The sequence below is a fragment of the Protopterus annectens genome, chromosome 3.part1 (assembly GCF_019279795.1).
Source record: "Protopterus annectens isolate FY-2018-M chromosome 3.part1, PAN1.0, whole genome shotgun sequence".
Lineage (NCBI taxonomy): Eukaryota > Metazoa > Chordata > Ceratodontiformes > Protopteridae > Protopterus > Protopterus annectens.
This window is the reverse complement of record NC_056732.1, coordinates 836166075-836185373: the sequence shown is the minus strand read 5'-3', so window position 1 is coordinate 836185373 and position 19299 is coordinate 836166075.

Sequence of the window (19299 nt, the reverse complement as noted above, 5' to 3'; positions counted from 1 at the left end):
GTATTTGGTAAAGATTACTTTAATTAAAAAAATAAAATACAGTCACAATTTTGAAGTCTTTGCAGAAGAGCAAATTTAAGGTCTTGGAAGAATAACAAACGGATAAGTAAATTAGCAATCTTCTAACAGACAACAATAGAAATGATTAAAGAGCAGATTCCAATATCCCAAAAGAATTAATGCTCAGGGTAGCATGCTATACACTGCTTTCAAGGCTTGGCTATTAATTAATTTATTTATTTATTTTTGTTTACAGAATAGTTCACTGATCAATACTCTTTGTTAAGCATACCTTTATTGAATTATCACTTGTGACATAGGTACATTTATATCTATACAAAAGTAATCAAACTGTATTAATAAATTAACATTTACAAACATTATACTTCACATACAGGATATTGCTATATACTATATATCCTAAACAGCATTACATAAATTGTTCAATTCCTGCCCCAATTTTTAACAAGAAACAGCTTTGTTAAAGCATCACTTACAACATAAGTAATCATACATTTATATAAATGAAAACAAACCACACCAACACCATCCTAGTTGCAAGCATTTTACATCACAAACCATACTGACACACTCCCAGTTGCAAACATTTTTTTTCTCCAAACATCTTTATTACATTTTCACATGTGACAAAGGCAATCTTACATTTATATAAATGAAAAAGATACAAAATAATAGCACTGTAGTTGCAAACAAATTTCATAGCAGAGACCATTGAAACAACAGTAGTTGCAAGCATTATGCATCACTTATAAACCATCCAGTCATTGTCAGTTAAGTATTATATGGCTCATTCAAATCCTGCCTCTTAAACCTCATTCCTGCTCTGCATATAGATTTATATATTTTATATAGCCTTTTTTCTTGAATCTGTATCCAAATTGCCAAATGACCTAAAAATCTTGTAACTTTTATATCTACTTGTATAATTGTCAAACTTTCTGAAATAATGATGTAATATATCTTTATTCTTAAGTTATTCTTTCTGTAAGTCTGCTGTTTATTGTTTGATATATATATACCTTTCCACTTTTTAATTATTTACATTAGTTTAATATCACCACCCTCTTTTTTCCTTTTTCTCAGGTCACAATTAAAATCCCCACTAATATTAGATCCATGTTCATGTTTACATAGTCTAGATTTCTTTTAAACATCCCCTCCCTTTCTTTCTTTGTTACATACATAAATTGCTATAATTCTATAAGCCTGCTTTTCCCACCTCATATGTACAACTGTTACCCTACCCAATATTAACAAGGAAAAATCCAAAACTACTGTTGAACTTTTACATAATATTCCTATACCTGAGCTTATTTCTTTTCCTGTATTCCAAACAATCTCACCTCCTCATAATTCTTCTACTTCTAATCTCTCATCTTCTTGTTAAAATTATTTTATCTTCAAGTATAATAGTACCCATATCGAGTGCTACAAACCCTTCCAATACACTTAATTTTCTTTTTATATTCTATATACTGTTCACATTTATCAATAAGATTTTTAGCTCTTCTTTTATTGATTATTAGTTATTTTCTCCTGTTTTAACCTTTGCCTTTTTATTTTCTTTTATATTTTCCTAATAGAATTGTTCTTTCCCTTAACCACTCTCTGACTAATTTCTTCATCATTTATTTCTACCTTTACTTCATGCCCTTGTTATTCTATCTTTTTATCTTTTACTTCTCCTCCTTCTTCTGGATGATTATTATCTGTCATTGTCTGCCCTTCTTGTTCTTTTCCTTGATTTCTTTCTATTTCTTCCTCCTACTCTATCTCTTGCTCATTTCATGCTTTCCACGTAGATTTTCCTTATATTCTTCTATACTTTCCTTATAATCCATAAATTACCTGTTTTTTCATATTTAAAACATTTCAATTTACATCTTTTTGCATCATGTCCCACTTTGCCACAAATATAACATTTCCTTTTGTCACAATTGTTAATTAAATGTTCACCTCCAGAAAAAAAAAAACATTTTTTTTGTTGCCCCCAGTATTTAACTTTGCCTTTTTTTCTGTCTACATTTATTATACTTGGAGTATGTTTTATTTATTTTTTTCATTTTCCATTTTTAATACAACACAACACCCCCAACCCTGAGTCCATAAACCTCTATTGTTATACATTTTTATAATGTCCATAACATTGTTACATACAGTGTTTAAATAATCTTTTAGTCATTCTTTTTCTACTTCAGCTTGAAACTGAACATAAATTTTCTTTTCTCTCTCTCTGTTAAATGCTTTCAGAATATACAAGTTCCATGGATTATAGTTTTCTTTAGATTATACTGTCCCAAAATGTTATCCATATACTGTCCTGATTCAAATATAATGCCATAAAAAGCATCTTTATTAATATGAATAAATGCTCTTACCTCTTTCGGTGAAATACCCAATGGTGCTATTAAATTATCCCAAATATCATAGCTGTCCAGCTCTTTTTTGTCTTTACAACTTATTCTTACTGAATGTTTCTTTCTCCTTATTTCTGCCTTTTTTCTTCTCTTCCTTCTGCCTGTTTCTCCATCTTCACATAAGACTTCTTCTTTTCTGTCATTTCCTTCACTTCTTCTTTTTGAATTGTCTTCATAAGATCACCCCACAAAACCACCTTCTCATTTTCTGGCTCACTTTGTTTGATTAAATCCTGCAAATAAACATTCAGCAATCATCTGGATTGGAGGGTTGAATTGCTACATTCATTCTATGTCTCACTCTCTGCTTCAAACAATTGCTCCTGCAAAAGTAATTCTGAATATTGTGAAGGTATAACCACCTTCACATTACTCTGAATGTACATCCCTCCCTTCTTACAGCATACAGGCACCTTTATTACAGACTCATGTGCTCCTGTATCATTTACTTCTTCCTTTAGCAAAGGCTCGACTGACTTTGCACCAGACATAACCTCCAGTGGCTCTTTTACTGTAAGCTCCTCTCCAAACTTCACACTATAATAGGATAGCTTATCTGAAATTATTGCAGCTGCCATACTCCTTCCTGTTTCTCCTAGCTGCCAGTGCACTTGTACTGGAAGCAAGAAATGCTGCAATGAACAGTATGCCCACTCAAAAAGAATAGAGGAAGTTTCCCAATGCCCTGGCCAAATTTCCTCTAGTAGTAAAAATACCACCTTGGACATCCCCTAAAAAGAGGGTTATAGCCTAGTGGGACTGACTGGTCAACAAATGATATATAAAAATACATAAATAAATAAGACAAATACCAGTATTTTGAATATGAGGATATTCATTAAGGATATTCACACCTCCAGGCTAGTTGCACAGCATAATGCATCCGAGAATATCCAAGTGCAGCTAACTCTGGGCAAGACCGCAATCCAAATTGTAACTTGCTATAGATCCCCCACCATGCCCCAGGATTCCCACTCCTCATTTCTTGATACAGTGGAAAATATTAGGGTACAACCTAACACCCTAATAATGGGTGATTTCAATTACCCACCATTAACTTGGAAAACTACTAATGTACCAACTTTTTTGCTCAACATTTTCTGGAATTCATAAATTCCAACGTCTTGGATCAACTTATCCACACCCCCTCCTGGGGCAGCAATATCCTAGACCTGGTCATTACCAACATGGGCAACCATTGTTCCACACCAAAGGTCAATTCCTCATAGGTCAGATCCGACCACAAGCTAATCACCCTAGACATCAGCATCCCACCCCCACCCCCCATTAGGGAAGCCAACATAAAAAAATTCTCTAAAGCCAACTTCAAGCTTCTTAAGACAGAAGTGGCAAACTTCATGACACCCATGCAGATGGACAATAGAGGTACGACTGCTGAATCCTACACAAATTTACTTTAAAGCACTTACACGAATGCATGGATCATGCAATCCCTAACAGAACCAAGATGCTATCCTCCAAAAAAAGGAAGCCAATCTGGAGGTCCCCTGCCATAAAGAAACTCTACAAGAGAAGAAAGAAACTGTTGCAAAAAAGAGTAAAATCCCATGATTGGAGGAACTCCCTGGACAGCCTCCATAAAAAGCTGAGATCCCTCATAAAATCCTCCAAAGCTAGTTATGAAAACAAAAGCACCACTGATTCTAAAGACAACCACAAAACATTCTATAGCTATGTCAAGAATCTCAATGGCAACACTCAGATCTGCTCTGAGTTACAGCACAATGGCATTAAATATACAGAACCAACTGATATTGCCAACATCCTGGCAGATAGGTTCAATGCTAACTTTACCCCCTCTCTCACCCCCTAAAGGGCCCATCTCTATACCAGAAGAATGCAAAGTTCCTGTAATCACAGCTGCACAGGTAAAAACCACACTCTCCAAAGCCAAGAACACAGCATCCATGGGACCTGACAACATCCCAGGCTGCGTTCTACATGAACTACAGAATGAACTGGCACCCCTCCTGAGTACCATGTTCAATCATAGCCTCACCTCAGGCTTTGTGCCCATTGAATGGTGCACAGCAATAGTTATCCCACTCCACAAAGGGGAAGCCACCATGGACCGCCCCATTAGCCTGATGAGTCTGGTCTGCAAGGCTGTGGAATGTATGATCATGGAATGTATAAACAATGACATTGGTAATCTCCAAACTCTGGAGCCCACCCAGTTCAGGTTTATAAAAGGAAGATCATGTCTTCTAAACCTGATAGACTTCTTTGAAGAGGTCACCAAAGCTGTAGATGAGGGTAAGGTGGCTCACACAGCCTATCTAGATCTCGCCAAGGCTTTCGACACCATCCCCCACTCTGAAATTATAGATAAATTTACTAAACTAGGTATAAATCCCTATGTCATAAGATGGGTTGCCAACTGGCTCACTGACAGAACCCACACTGTGAAAATAGCAGACTCCAAATCCGACTTCAGACCAGTGACAAGTGGAGTATCACAGGGTTCAGTCCTGAGTCCTCTCCTGTATGGTATCTACTTCTCAGAAGTACAGGCTAACACAGAAGGTCTTCAGCTAATGAAGTTCGCAGATGACTGCAAACTAGGAGCCATAATCAAAACTCCTAAAGATGTGGACATCCTACAAAAGGGCCTCACTGAGACAGATGCCTGGTGTCAAAGCCATGGCCTCAAGCTCAATGCCAAAAAGTGCATTGTCATCCCTTTTGGTAAAAACTCTGTACCCATGAACTACTACATAGGCGTAGTCTACTTAACACCAAAAGTGTGATAAGAGACTTTAGGACACAGGTGGACAGTAGTCTCTACTTTGATAATCACACTGCCACAGTAGTCAGGAAATCCTTTCTACATGGCACATCTCATCACAAAAGTTTTCTCATCCAGGAAAAAAGAGGTCATTGTTCCCCTCTAAGCATCACTCATTAGACCCATTATAGAGTACAATGCCCGTTTTGGTATGTACCTCACAAGACATCTACAACAACCAGAAAGGCTGCAGAAATACCTCACAAAGAGGATTACTGGCCTCAAACACATGCCCTATGCAGACCAACTCAAAAAATTCCAGCTTTACTCTGTCGTATATCGCCTACTCAGAGGGTGATCTCTGCCTAACATACAAAGCTATGTCAAACCCAGAGCTGTTGGACATGCTCCACTTAAAGAAATCCCAATCCCTCTGAGCTACACACTCTAGGGACCTAAACCTTGTCACCACAATAAACAGAACATGCTGGAGGGATAGCTTCCTGTCCCAGAGAATTCCCATACTCTGGAACAGACTACCTATCTATATCAAACAAAGCTCCTCGTTAGTACTCTTCAAGAAAAATCTTGATGATTGGATGGGAGATAGGAAATTCACCCCAGGGATCACTTCTGTAGCTCTGCTCAACAGGGGCACAGGAAAATAATTTTCTTGGGTGACGAAAGCCAGGGTACCTTTTTGGCTAGGCTTATATAGGCCTTAGGGCCAATAGCCTAGTACTTATCTATGAACCTATTAAGTATTAGCAAAGCTCTTCTTCAGACTGGGAGTCAGTTAGATCTTTGAAGTAAGTCACAGTGATGTGAAATTACTTGCTAAGAGTGTAAATACCATATTTTATTTTTTACTAATTGCAGCTTTTGGGTATTGGTACTACAGTGCAGAGTCAGTAGAGATAATGCATATTCCACTTGAAGAATCAGTACATTTTTCTCTAGAGATTGTAACACTTTAGGCAATTAAAAATGTTAATCTTCTTCAAAGTGATACGTGACTTACTACCTTACTAATTATGAAGTCTGTGTAGTCTAAGAAGGAGAATGAGGGGTCAGGAAAGATGCTTAAGTATTTTTATGGAGTCATACAGTCACAGATTTTTACTAGGATAATGAGCTAAGGGGCCTTTTAAGCCTGGCCAAGTTGTCCTGAAAGAATAATGATGTCCTGTATCTAAATAGGATATTGTGGGCCAGGCATTTATAAGCTACCCCTGTCCATAAGAGACATGGGTGCCAGACCTGGTGTAAATGTCCTCTTCCCTATGCACTGGTCTAGGTTGCGCTTAAGCTGGGTAATAGATGAACTCATCTTCACATGGATGGGCAGTCTATTCCATAGAAAGGGCAGACTCTGGGACACATATCTATCTCTCCAGCATGTTATGTTTAAGTCACAGACAAAATTCAGGTTCTTAGACCTTGTATTTCTGATACTGTTTGACATATGGTTATGCAGGAGATTCATAAGTGTGGGGTTTGTGCATGCCTTGTAAGCCAGGCATAAATCACCCCTCAGAAATGTATAAGAGAATGAGTAAAGGGAAAGGGCTTTAAGGTGCTCTGCACAAGGAAGGCTTGCTACTCTGTGTATTCTTTTTGCAATTAACCTCTGAGGTGGCTCTAGTTGCTGCATAACAGCTGCCTATGCCTGGTCAGCTACATATTGAAAGGAGAATTGTACTCTATGATTGGTCTGATAAGGACAGAGTACAGTGGAATAATGACCTCTTTGGATCTAGATGTCATGCCCTTACTTAAACTTGTGCAACATAAAAGGACTTCCTCACCATTGTGGAACTGCCTACTTAATTAAAAACTTGATTAAAAAATCCCAAGTACTAAAGGTGCATCAAACAAGAATAAAAAATGAGAAGAGAATTTATGCACAACCAAGCTGAAATGCTGTATTGTAATAATCTCCACAAATAATAGCGTGTTAGGCGTATGTACGTATTTCTTGAAGCAAATTATAAATTCCAAGATCTTTCAGAAATATAGTGAAACAGCAAGTCTATTTAGCAGTTAAGACAGCACTTACTTCATATAGTTCTCATCAACTGTGCTAACTTACTTTCACTCTTAAGTTGTAGTCTTGGTTAGTGGTTCCCTTAAAAACGTCAGGATTGATGCCAAGTTAGCAAATGCTTTCAAACTGTAAACTGAAGCCCTTTTTCATTAGTGCAAGTCTCATTAAAACCACAACCAATTTTTATTTCACAGTTTAAAACAACGCTTACTTCCACAGGGCTCTCATCAGGTATGCTGACGCGCTCTCAGTTCACAATAATAAGTTCTGAATAATAGTTTTCTTTAAAAGCTTTAAAATAAATACCAAACTAAAAAGCTCGCTCTGGTGAGCTTGTTTAGTAAAACACACATGAAAAGCGCTTTCGGCTGTTAGCCTTCTTCAGTTCAATGAAATTTCAGTTTCTTAGTTTCAAAATATAAAATGACTACTAGCCATTCAGATACTTCCATCTACAAGCACCTTTTTGTGAACTAATCATGTTCCTTGTATTGAGTACTTTACTTTGGTTTAGCTGAGGCACGCCTGTTTCTTAGGATTGATTTTAAAGGGACTACAGCATTTATCCCAGGTGACTTGTGTGCCTTTAAGTTCAATATCCATTTAATTTCTTTATTTTCCATCAAATTTTTAATATCACCTCCCCTGTTGGTTACTGATATTAATTCAATAACCTGAAAAACAAAATTATGTGTGGGATGGGCTATGACATGATTTGCTAAACTATTTTGATGATCCTGATGAATAATATCCCTTTGGTCCTTAGAATATGTTCTTTAAATCATTGGTTCATTTTTCCAATATAAAACGCTGTACAGTCCTTACAGGTTGCAATGTAGACCAGATGTTGTGAGGTGCATGTGGCTGAGACTTTAAAATTAAAATGTTGGCCTGATACAGGATGGATGAAATTAGGTTCAGTGTTAATATATTTACAAGCCTTGCATCGTCCACATTTTTTGTGCCCATGGCATGGGGAGGTATAGTACTAGTCGGTCCTCCTTTATTACATAATAAACGTTTTAAATTCTTCCTGTTTTTGAATGTAAATTTTGGCTGCTCTCCCACTATGTTCCATATTTTAGTGTCTTCCATAAGGACCGGCCAATATTTCTTCACCACTTGACATATCTGGGCATTGTCTGTGCTATATGTCAGAGTACACCTAAGCTCACCAATATGTCTAAAGGTGAAGTAGAAGAGAAAAGACTTGGTGTTTAAACCTGTAGACAAAGGAGGAGCCATAGTAGTAATGGAAACAAATTGGTATAAAAGAAAAATGTTATCCATGCTAAGTGACCAGCAAACTTATTGTATAATAACAAAGTCAATTCAGGAACAGATGGTGGCAAAGATAAGTGATGAATTGTATGAGCTATTAATGGAGAGAAGAATTAATGAAGAGTTATTTAACTTTCTAATGGTTGATCATCCCATAATGCCATATATTAGTGGACTACCAAAGGTGCACAAAGATGCGATGGGCCCACCTTTATGGCTGATTGTAGCCGGGAGAGGATGGGTTACAGAACCCATCTCCATGTATGTAGAATGTGAACTAAAACCGCATTTATCTAAACTGGAAAGCATTATTAAAGATACAGGAGAGTTCTTAAGACAACGTTTAGTTGATATGAAAAAATTAGAGTCAGGTACACCAGTTATTCTGGTAACTATGGATGTGAGCAATCTTTTTACAGTTATACCACATTAGTATGGAATATAGGCTATTAGAGATCTAGCTGGAGAGATTGGATTTAATGCTGACATTATTTGCACCCTATTAAATATTATATTGCACAATAATATCTTTGTATATGAAGAGAATTACTATACACAAAAGTGGGGTGTAGTTATGGCACTCCATGTGCAAATACCTATTATAATATGGTATTAGCAAAGTGGTAACATCAGAAAATATTGAATGAGAATAATCCTTGGTTGAGACATCTCCTATATTATGGGAGATTTGTGGATGATATTTTTTTAGCATGAAAAGGACAAGAAGAAGAAATAATAGTGTTTGTTGACTATTTACATTTGTCTACAGAATTCCTAAGGTTTACAATAAATTACTCTAGGACAGAAATTGATTTTCTTAATGTGAAATTGAAATATACACCATCCCAAGGTTTGATTACTGAACTACACCAGGAAAAGACATGGAGGAACCATTACTTACATCGCGATAGTATGCACCCCAGGCATATATATAAGAATATTATGAACAATCACGAATATCAAGACTATGTACAGAGGAACCTACTTATAGGAAAGAATGTGCCTCACTAGCAAGACATTTACAACAACAGGACTATAAAGGAAAAAATCTTTGTAATAATGCAGATATTGCTAGCATAAGAGATAATAAGGGATGTCCCTATTATTGGAATACTACAACTGGAACTACTTTACCACATAACAGGAAAGGAACTATGACAGATGAGCTTAGGTGTACTCTGACATATAGCACAGACAATGCCCAGATATGTGAAGTGGTGAAGAAATATTGGCCGGTCCTTATGGAAGATATTAAAATACGGAACATAGTGGGAGATCAGCCAAAATTTACATTCAAAAATAGGAAGAATTTAAAACGTTTATTATGTAATAAAGGAGGACCGACTAGTACTATACCTCCCCATGCCATGGGCACTAAGAAATGTGGATGATGCAGGACTTGTAAATATATTAACACTGAACCTAATTTCATCCATCCTGTATCAGGCCAACATTTTAATTTTAAAGTCTCAGCCACATGCACCTCACAACATCTGGTCTGCATTGCAACCTGTAAGGACTGTACAGCGTTTTATATTGGAAAAATGAACCAACGATTTAAAGAACGTATTCTAAGGCACCAAAGGGATATTATTTATCAGGTTCAGCAAAATAGTTTAGCAAATCATGTCATAGCCCATCCCACACACAATTTTGTTTTTCAGGTTATTGAATTAATATCAGTAACCAACAGGGGAGGTGATATTAAAAATTTGATGGAGAATAAATAAATTAAATGGATATTGAACTTAAAGGCACACAAGTCACCTGGGATAAATGCTGTAGTCCCTTTAAAATCAATCCTAAGAAACAGGCGTGTCTCAGCTAAACCAAAGTAAAGTACTCAATACAAGGAACATGATTAGTTCACAAAAAGGTGTGTATAGACAGAAGTATCTGAATGGCTAGTAGTTATTTTATATTTTGAAACTGAAAAACTGAAATTTCATTGAACTGAAGAAGGCTAACAGCCGAAAGTGCTTTTCATGTGTGTTTTACTAAACAAGCTCACCAGAGCGAGCTTTTTAGTTTGGTATTTATTTTAAAGCTTTTAAAGAAAACTATTATTCAGAACTTGTTATTGTGAACTGAGAGCACGTCAGCATAGCTGATGAGAGCCCTGTGGAAGTAAGTGTTGTTTTAAACTGTGAAATAAAAATTTTTTGTGGTTTTAATGAGACTTGGACTAATGAAAAAGGGCTTCAGTTTACAGTTTGAAAGCATTTGCTAACTTGACATCAGTCCTGAAGTTTTTAAGGGAACTACTAACCAAGACTACAACTTAAGAGTGAAAGTAAGTTAGCACAGCTGATGAGAACTATATGAAGTAAGTGCTGTCTTAATTGCTAAATAGACTTGCTGTTTGACTATATTTTTGAAAGATATTGGAATTTATAATTTGTTTCAAGAAATACGTACATACGCCTAACACGCTGTTATTTGTGGAGATTTTTACAACACAACGTTTCAGCTTGGTGGTGCAAAAATTCTCTTCTCACTTACTGTGGAACTGTGGTGGGCAAAGGTAAGGCTACTGTCTACATGTTTGTCCAGATCCTTGACCACTAGCTCAACTCTCAGGGTGTATTTTCAACATTGTAATTAGCCAGAATGGTTGACTTCCCAAAAGACAAAATTATGCATTTCTTAGCATTCAGTTTAAGATCATGGCTTTGGCACCATTTGTTAGTCAGAGCTAGGCATTCTTGAAGAATGCTTTTGTCTGCAAGGCATTCAATGATAACCCCCAGCTTGCAATCATCTGCAAACACAGTCAGCCATAAACCTTCAGCATTTCAGAGAAATAGATGCCAAAAAGGAGTGGGCCCACTACAGACCCCGGGGGGACTCCACTTGTGAATGGCCTCTATGAGGTGACCTCACCTATTTTGACCTCCTGGGTCCTATCAGTTAGCCAATTGGTTATCCAGTGGGTGATTAAAGGGTTTATACCTAAATACCAGCTTATCTATAATGCCTAAGTGGGGTATCGCATCAAAAGCCTTGACCAGATTAACGGAAGCTCTGTGCACAGTCTTGACTACATCCAGTGCTTTGGTGACCCTCTCAAAAAAGACTGCCGCATTTAATAGGCATGACCTTCCTTTAACAAATCTGAACTGTGACGAAGCCAACATTTGCAGGTTACCTATATCCTTATTTATCATGTTTATGATGATTCTTCCCATGGCCTTGCATATAAGGCTGAGCAGACTTATGGGCCTGTAGTTACCCATATTGGTGGTTGGACCTCTTTGTGCACAGGAATAACTGTAGCCATCTTCCATTCCTTGGCCACAAAACCTGTCTGTAGGCTCCAGCTGAAAGGTGATTCAAGTGGACTAGGAAGGTTAGGTTTCATACTATTTATTAAGCATCCCAAGATGTTATCAAGACCCATCAATGAAGTGTTTTTGGCCTTAGAAAGTGCATTGATGACCTGCTACCTAGTAATGGTTGGGCGAATAGTGTTATGCGGTATTTCCTTTGTACTATCTGGTGGGGGGAGTGGGGAGAGAAATTTGAGCTGAACCTGTCAGCCAAAAGGTTGGCAATGGCCTCTGGTCCTGTGTATTGTTGTGTATCGCCCATGAGGTTATGGACATAGCTGTAGAGCACTTTTTGGTTGTCTTTTGCCTGAGAAGCTATTTTTTTTTCATATTTAGCCTTTGAGGTATTAATTAACCCTCTTAGTTGCCTGTTTAGATTGGTCAGGGGGCTTGGCTTTTAGTATGTATGACTTTGTTCCTATGCTTGGCTAAGGTTTTCTTTTGTTGTATAACCAATTGATATTGTGATTCCACCAGGGTGGCTTGTCTTTTGAGTTTGTCTTATTCTTAATATGAGTGGGCACAACTCACTCAATACAGCTAACAATATGTCTGCACAGAGATCTTGTAAATAGCTCAGTGTGTGCTACAGTGTTTACTGGGTTTGGGGGTGCTTGGAATTTAGCCAAGGTGTTGCTTAGTAGAGAGAAGTTGGCCTTGTAATAGTTCCTAGAAGATTTTGGTTTCACTGGATCCCCGGATTTAATTTTTATTTCAAGCAATACTGCCCTGTGGTTAGATCTGATGAGTGAAGATATTACATTGGGTGAGGAACATCAGAACCCCCAAGTTTGTGAGTACAAGGTCAAGTATGTTTGTACCCCTGGTAGGAGAATGGACCGACTGTTCCAGGAAGTTGGTAATAACAAGTTTTAGGAATTGTTGGGCTTGTGCATTAGAAATAGTGTAGGATTCCCAAAGCAGGGTAGTTGAGATCCCCCATGAATATCATATTGGGTTGAACAGTGAGGCAGACTAGTATATTCAGATAGGTATGGGTTTCCTGGGACATGGAGGGGAACCTATAGGTTGCAAGGATATGGTACAAGACCCTGTTTATGGTGACTTGCACATGTATGAGTTCCAGTAGGTCATACACTTTAACTAGTCTGGATGTGAGGTCAGTTTTAATATACACTGAGACTCTTCCACCTTTAGTGCCCTCCTGTGCAGTAGCTGGTCTAAAGGTGTGAAAGGCATTATAAAATTGCATTGCTGGGGTACTGACTGTGACTTTAAACCATGTCTTCATTACTATTCAGATGTCTACACTCTCAAGGGAGAGGAAGGCTTGCAGGGAGTGGAGTTTCTTGTTAAGACTTCTAGCACTCAGGTGTACAACCTTCAGATATTCCTTTGCAGGTTCAGTTAAGTCAGGATGTTTATCAATTTGGCATTGCCTAAAAAAGGCACTATGAGGGGTGGAAAAGGTATTTGCCAATATCTGAAAGCCTAGAGGTGACTAGTGCAGACCATCCATGGCAAAGCAACGTGGTCTCTCAACCATGTCCTCTCAGGCGGTCAAATATTGCACCCCTTTGGACTGACACCTGAAGCTAAGTCAATTGTTAAAATAAATCATTTTCTGTTGGTAGTGTGACATCATCCTTGTAGAAGGTAGTATGATGCTCAGTGCTAGGTTCATACCTGCCTGAGACACATAATCAGTGAGCTTGGTCATGTCTCACTTCATATAATCAATGGAGTTACGTCTCAGGTCATTAACACCCACATGGACTAAGATAGAGTCATACTGGTACCTGTGATTCAATGACCTTTGTAGGGTCACATTTGGAATGACATCATTATGTGTGCCTTTTACTATTACTTATGTATTTTACTGTTACTGGCAGAAGGTTGGCATTTTTTGTGGTGCTCCAAAGACCATGATAATGTATTTGTCAGGACTGATTATTAATTTATTGTTTATTGTACAGTTACATTTGGAGGATATTTTCTTTTAAATTATGTTACAATTTGGTGGGAGAGTGGTTGCATTCTATAAGATGGAGTCCATTTGCAAATATGATTAAGTCAACCTGGAGTAGGTCAATAGTAAGGTAATTTGTAAAAAGAGAAAAAAAATAGGAGTCCAAGGATGGAGCTTTATGGTACCCCAATATTTAAAGATGATGAATTAGAAAATGTGGTATTACTATATTGCAAAATGTCCTGTTTTTCAAGTAAATTTTGAACCACTGTACTGTGCACCAATGTTATGCTTGGAAGTTTATTGAGAAGAAGGGTATGACTGATAGTCTCAAACACACTAGTTATGTCTTGGAATATACCGCTTGTGAGAAAGTCATCATTTATGTTTCTATAGATCTCATTTGTGACTATATAGATTGTGGCTAGAATGCTAAATGCAAAGTTATACTCTACATGGTATAAGTTTAGTAGGACATGCTTTAGGGACACCCACATTAAGTCTATAAATCAGTTTAACTAGATTCACGCAACCAGCCAGTGCAGTCACTCTATTTTGAGATAATCTTGGATTGCTGAGCACCTCACTTTGTCATGGGGTATGAGCTTAGCTATCCAGAAAGCAGCATCATTTTATGACTAGTATGTTCCAGCTCATCCTTTGAGTCGCTACCAAAGGCTCATGGCCTTAGGTGAGCATAATGATGAAGAAAGATTCAGTCTATGATTCCGCAAAAAACACAGTTTGTGACAATATCTGCGGTACAGCCACCACTGCACCTGTTCACTGTTTAATTTTTGAACCCCTCCTCTATCTTCAGTCATGGAGAAGAACCAAAAACACTTAAACTCTTCACCTGAAGCAAGTGTTTCCCACTTATGACCTACTCTGTGGGACAGACCTCTGACTATTGATTATGAGATGATCCTGATTCCAGTTATTTTGAATACACAACAGTAGATATTTCTAGTGCATGCCACAGCTTAACCAGATTAACTGAAATAGAGCTGCATGGATCAGTGCACTACCCTGGTAAACAAGCATAAATAAATAAAGGAGTTGCCTACTTAATAATTGCAGTTACCTGTGGCAAAGAGGATAGTATAATCTTCAAGAAATAAAGCTGCAACGTTCACTTTCTCAAGCTGCATACTCTCCAATCTGGATTGCATTTTGGTGTCTTTTACATGTAAATCATGAACAGGAGGGGTGATGAGAAATTTTCTTGGCAGACTAGTAGGGCCATATTGAATAAGTGCAAATTAACAATGACAGATCTGCTCCAGAAAGGACCAGCTGACATGCAGCAGTAGGTTGGACTCCAAATTGTTGTAGTACCTCCAGCAACACATTCTTGGGTATACAGACACATGACTTCTCCAGGTCCTAAACGCAAATATAGGTCATTCCAGTAAACTTGCATTACCCCCCACTAATCATGCAAAGATAAATTGTTAATGCACTGAAATCCACTGCCTCACGGTTGCAGTATATAAAATAGAGATATTATGCTCCTCACCCAATTGTACAAAATGTATGATTCAGCTAAAGTTTACATTATTCGTTCAACAATATTTGTTTACATGGGAGAATGATTTTAATATGTTAAGTTTTAATATTTCAACTGTTTCACTGTCAGGAGGTAAAGCCACACAGATCATGATTTGGATCCAGGTAGGAAGCATAGGGACTTGGGCTATTACATGCTTTAGATATCGCATGTTTTAAGATGTAAACTTTTTTTTATGATTTCCAAGTTATTCATCAACATAATCCATGCAGATGTTATTATCAGGCTAGTCAGGTACTCAGAACATCTGAAGACTAACATACTAACATCTGAAGACTAGCATATATGTATACTTCTCACTTCTCAAAACCGAAGTGGAATCCTTCAAGGCCCCAGGGCCAGTGGAAACTACAGCCCAAACTGCAGAATCCTATATAAATGCATTCTACGGACATCTCCAGGAATGCATGGATCATGCTATCCCAAATAAAACCAAGACCCAATCATCCAAAGGCAGGCGTCCAGTCTGGTGGACCCCTGCCATAAATAAACTGTACAACAGAAGGAGGAAGCTACTACATGATAGAGCAAAATCCCTAATAGGGAAGGCATCTCTGATCAGTAATAGCAAAAAATTATGATCCCTCATAAAATCCTCCAAGGCCAGCTTCGAGAGAAAAATTGCACAGGACACCAAAGACAATCATAAGGCTTTTTTCAGTTATGTTAGAAACCTGGGATGCAACTCCCAGACTTGTTCTGAGTTGATTCTAAATGACAAAAAATACACTGAACCCACAGACATCACCAATATCCTGGCAGACAGGTTCAGTGCAAACTCCCCCCCCCCTCCCCCCCAAAAGAGCAAGTATCTATCTTGGCAGAGGGCTGCCTCCCAAACATCTCAGATGCTTAGGTGAAGGCTGCCATCTCCAAAACAAAAAACACTGCTTCCATGGGACCAGATGGCATCCCAGGTTGCGTCCTACATGAACTACAAGAGGAACTAATCCCTCAAATAAAACAGCTATACAATCTCAGCCTCACTACAGGATATGTGCCCACAGAATGGTGTACAGCAACAGTGGTCCCACTCCACAAAGGTGGAGCCTCTACGGACCCTGGAAACTATTGCCCCATAAGCCTGACTAGCTTAGTCTGCAAGGCTATGGAGAGGATCATCATGGAGCTCATAAACAAAGTCATTGGGGACCTACAGACACTAGATCCTACCCAGTTCGACTTTGTCAAGGGCAGATCCTGCCTTTTGAACCTGGTTGACTTCTTTGAAACAGTCACCAAAGCCATAGATGAAGGGAAGGTAGTCCACACAGCCTATCTGGACCTTGCAAAGGCATTTGACACAATACCCCACTCGGGCATCATAGATAAGCTATCCAGCTTAAATATAAACCCCTATGTCACAAGATGGGTCGCAAACTGGCTCAAAGACAGAACCCACAGAGTGAGAGTTGCTGGAGCCATGTCAGACTCGAAACCGGTCACAAGTGGCATCCCACAGGGTTCTGTCCTGGGACCACTCTTGTTCGGTATATACTTCCGAGGTACAGGCAAATGTGGGAGGACTATGGCTCACCAAGTTCACAGACGACTGCAAACTGGGCGCCATAATCAACTCTCCAGCTGAGACAAACACCCTTCAAAAAGGTCTCACAGAGACAGATAACTGGTGCCAGCGCCATGGTTTAAAGCTAAATGCCAAAAAATGTATAGTCATACCCTTTGGCAAAAACAATGTGCCCACAAATTACCACATAGGCGGAAACCCATTAAGTACAGAGAAAGTTATTAGGGACCTGGGGACCCAAGTTGATAGCAATCTCTCCTTTGAAAACCACATTGCCAAAGTGGTTAGAAAGACCTTCTACATAGCCCACCTCATCACGAAGGGTTTCACATCTAGATCAAGAGAGGTAATCATGCCCCTTTATTCATCCCTCATCAGGCCCATCATAGAATACAATGCCCCTTTTGGGATGTACCTTACCCGACACCTGCAGCAATTAGAAAGACCCCAAAAGTATCTCACCAAGAGGATCAAGGGTCTCAAACAGATGCCATATGCTGCTCGGTTAAAAAAACTCCAGCTCTACTCAGTTGCATACCGCCTACTTCGAGGCGATCTATGCCTGACATACAAAGCTATGTCAAATCCAGAATTAATGGACATGCTCCACCTCAGTAAATCTAAATCCCTTAGAGCTACACACTCGAGGGACTTGAACCTCAGCACAGAAATAAATAGAACTTGCTGGAGGGACAGGTTCATAACCCAGAGGCTCCCTTCGCCCTGGAATAGAATTCCAGTTCATGTGAGGCAGAGCACCTCACTGAATCACTTCAAGAAGAATCTCGATAAGTGGATGGGGGATCGTAGGTTTGTCCCAGGGATTACTCCCGTGTCACTATTAGACAGAGGCACAGTAAACTAAACCTTAAAAAGGGCACAGTATACTCAAATCAAGGGGTGGCGTAAGCCATACAGAATCGGGCTAGGCTTATAATTGCCCCAGGGCAGATAGCCTAGTATTAACCTATGAACCTATGAACCTATATATCTATATCTATGAACTGAACTTCGTGACAATAAAAGCATTCAAAAAAATAGTAAATCACACCAACAACTCTTGTAGAACTTTAGTGCTTTCATCTTATTTATTATCAAGACTTCTTCAGAAAGACATGTTCACTTATGAAACATGTCTTTCTGAAGAAGTCTTGATAATAAATAAGACGAAAGCACTAAAGTTCTAAAAGAGTTGTTGGTGTGATTTACTATTTTTTTGAATGCTTTTATTGTCATGAAGTTCAGTTCTTAGTTAAAATTTCTTCTCTTCGTTCAATTTTTTTGAGTGCGGTTAATTTTAGTTGTATATCTATATCTATATCTATATCTATCTATCTATATATATATATATATATATATATATATATATATATATATATATATACAAAAAACTCACGAACAGCCCAAATATGTACACAAAAACCTCGTAGCACCCAGCAGCAGCCCAACGATAGCACCAGTTCAAATTTCACGAGTAAAACCAACAGCAACAGTTCAATTTTCAAAAGTAAGACATACAGCAGCCCAAGTCGCTAGTTCCATAAAATCACGTAGTCACAAACATAAATAATCCAGCGCGTTTATTGTAAAAAACACAAACAGAACGTAAGCGCTTTCACGATTTCATATCGCTTCATCAGACGTAACAGCAACTACTCAACAGACCTCATATTTATAAGAAATTTAAAATCCTTGATTGATTAATTGATGTTTACATTTAAAGCGCCAACATTTAAAAACATTAAAATATTAACCCACAGTTAATACAAACGTAACACATAAGGTATAATATAAAAACAATTCATATAAAAATATGAACACAAAATAACATAAATCTAAGGCAATAATATGTAAAAACAACTACCTAACGCAGAGGTCTGGCCCTAAGAATGGGTTTGATGGTGGTACTATCATTTAACCCATGACCCCTATGTGCCCCCATCCTAAAAATCCAACGAAGCTCAGCACATTCTGTATCGTTACTAAGATTCCCCATCCTAATGTTAATGTGTTGAATATGTAGTATTTGAAACAAAAACTTATGAGTAATCCCTTCTTTCAAAACATGCTTGGCTATAGCATTATACTCTTCCTTTCTCGTGATACAATAAACGTGGTCCCTAATACGCTCCCTGAGGGTACAATTTGTCTTTCCTATATAGAACCGGAAACATATAACACAATGGGCCACATATACTAGATTTTTAGTACCACAGCTACCACTACATCCCAGCTCCCATAAACGACCTGTATGGGGGTGTCTAAAAAAACTCGACTCATCAATGTAATCACATTGATTACAACCACCACACTTACTGGTGTTATGAAGAACATTTCCACCTCTAAATTCATGTGCTAAATTCAACGGATTTTTATAACACAACTTCTGTTTTAAATTATTATTATTTTTGAATGCATACCTAGGTC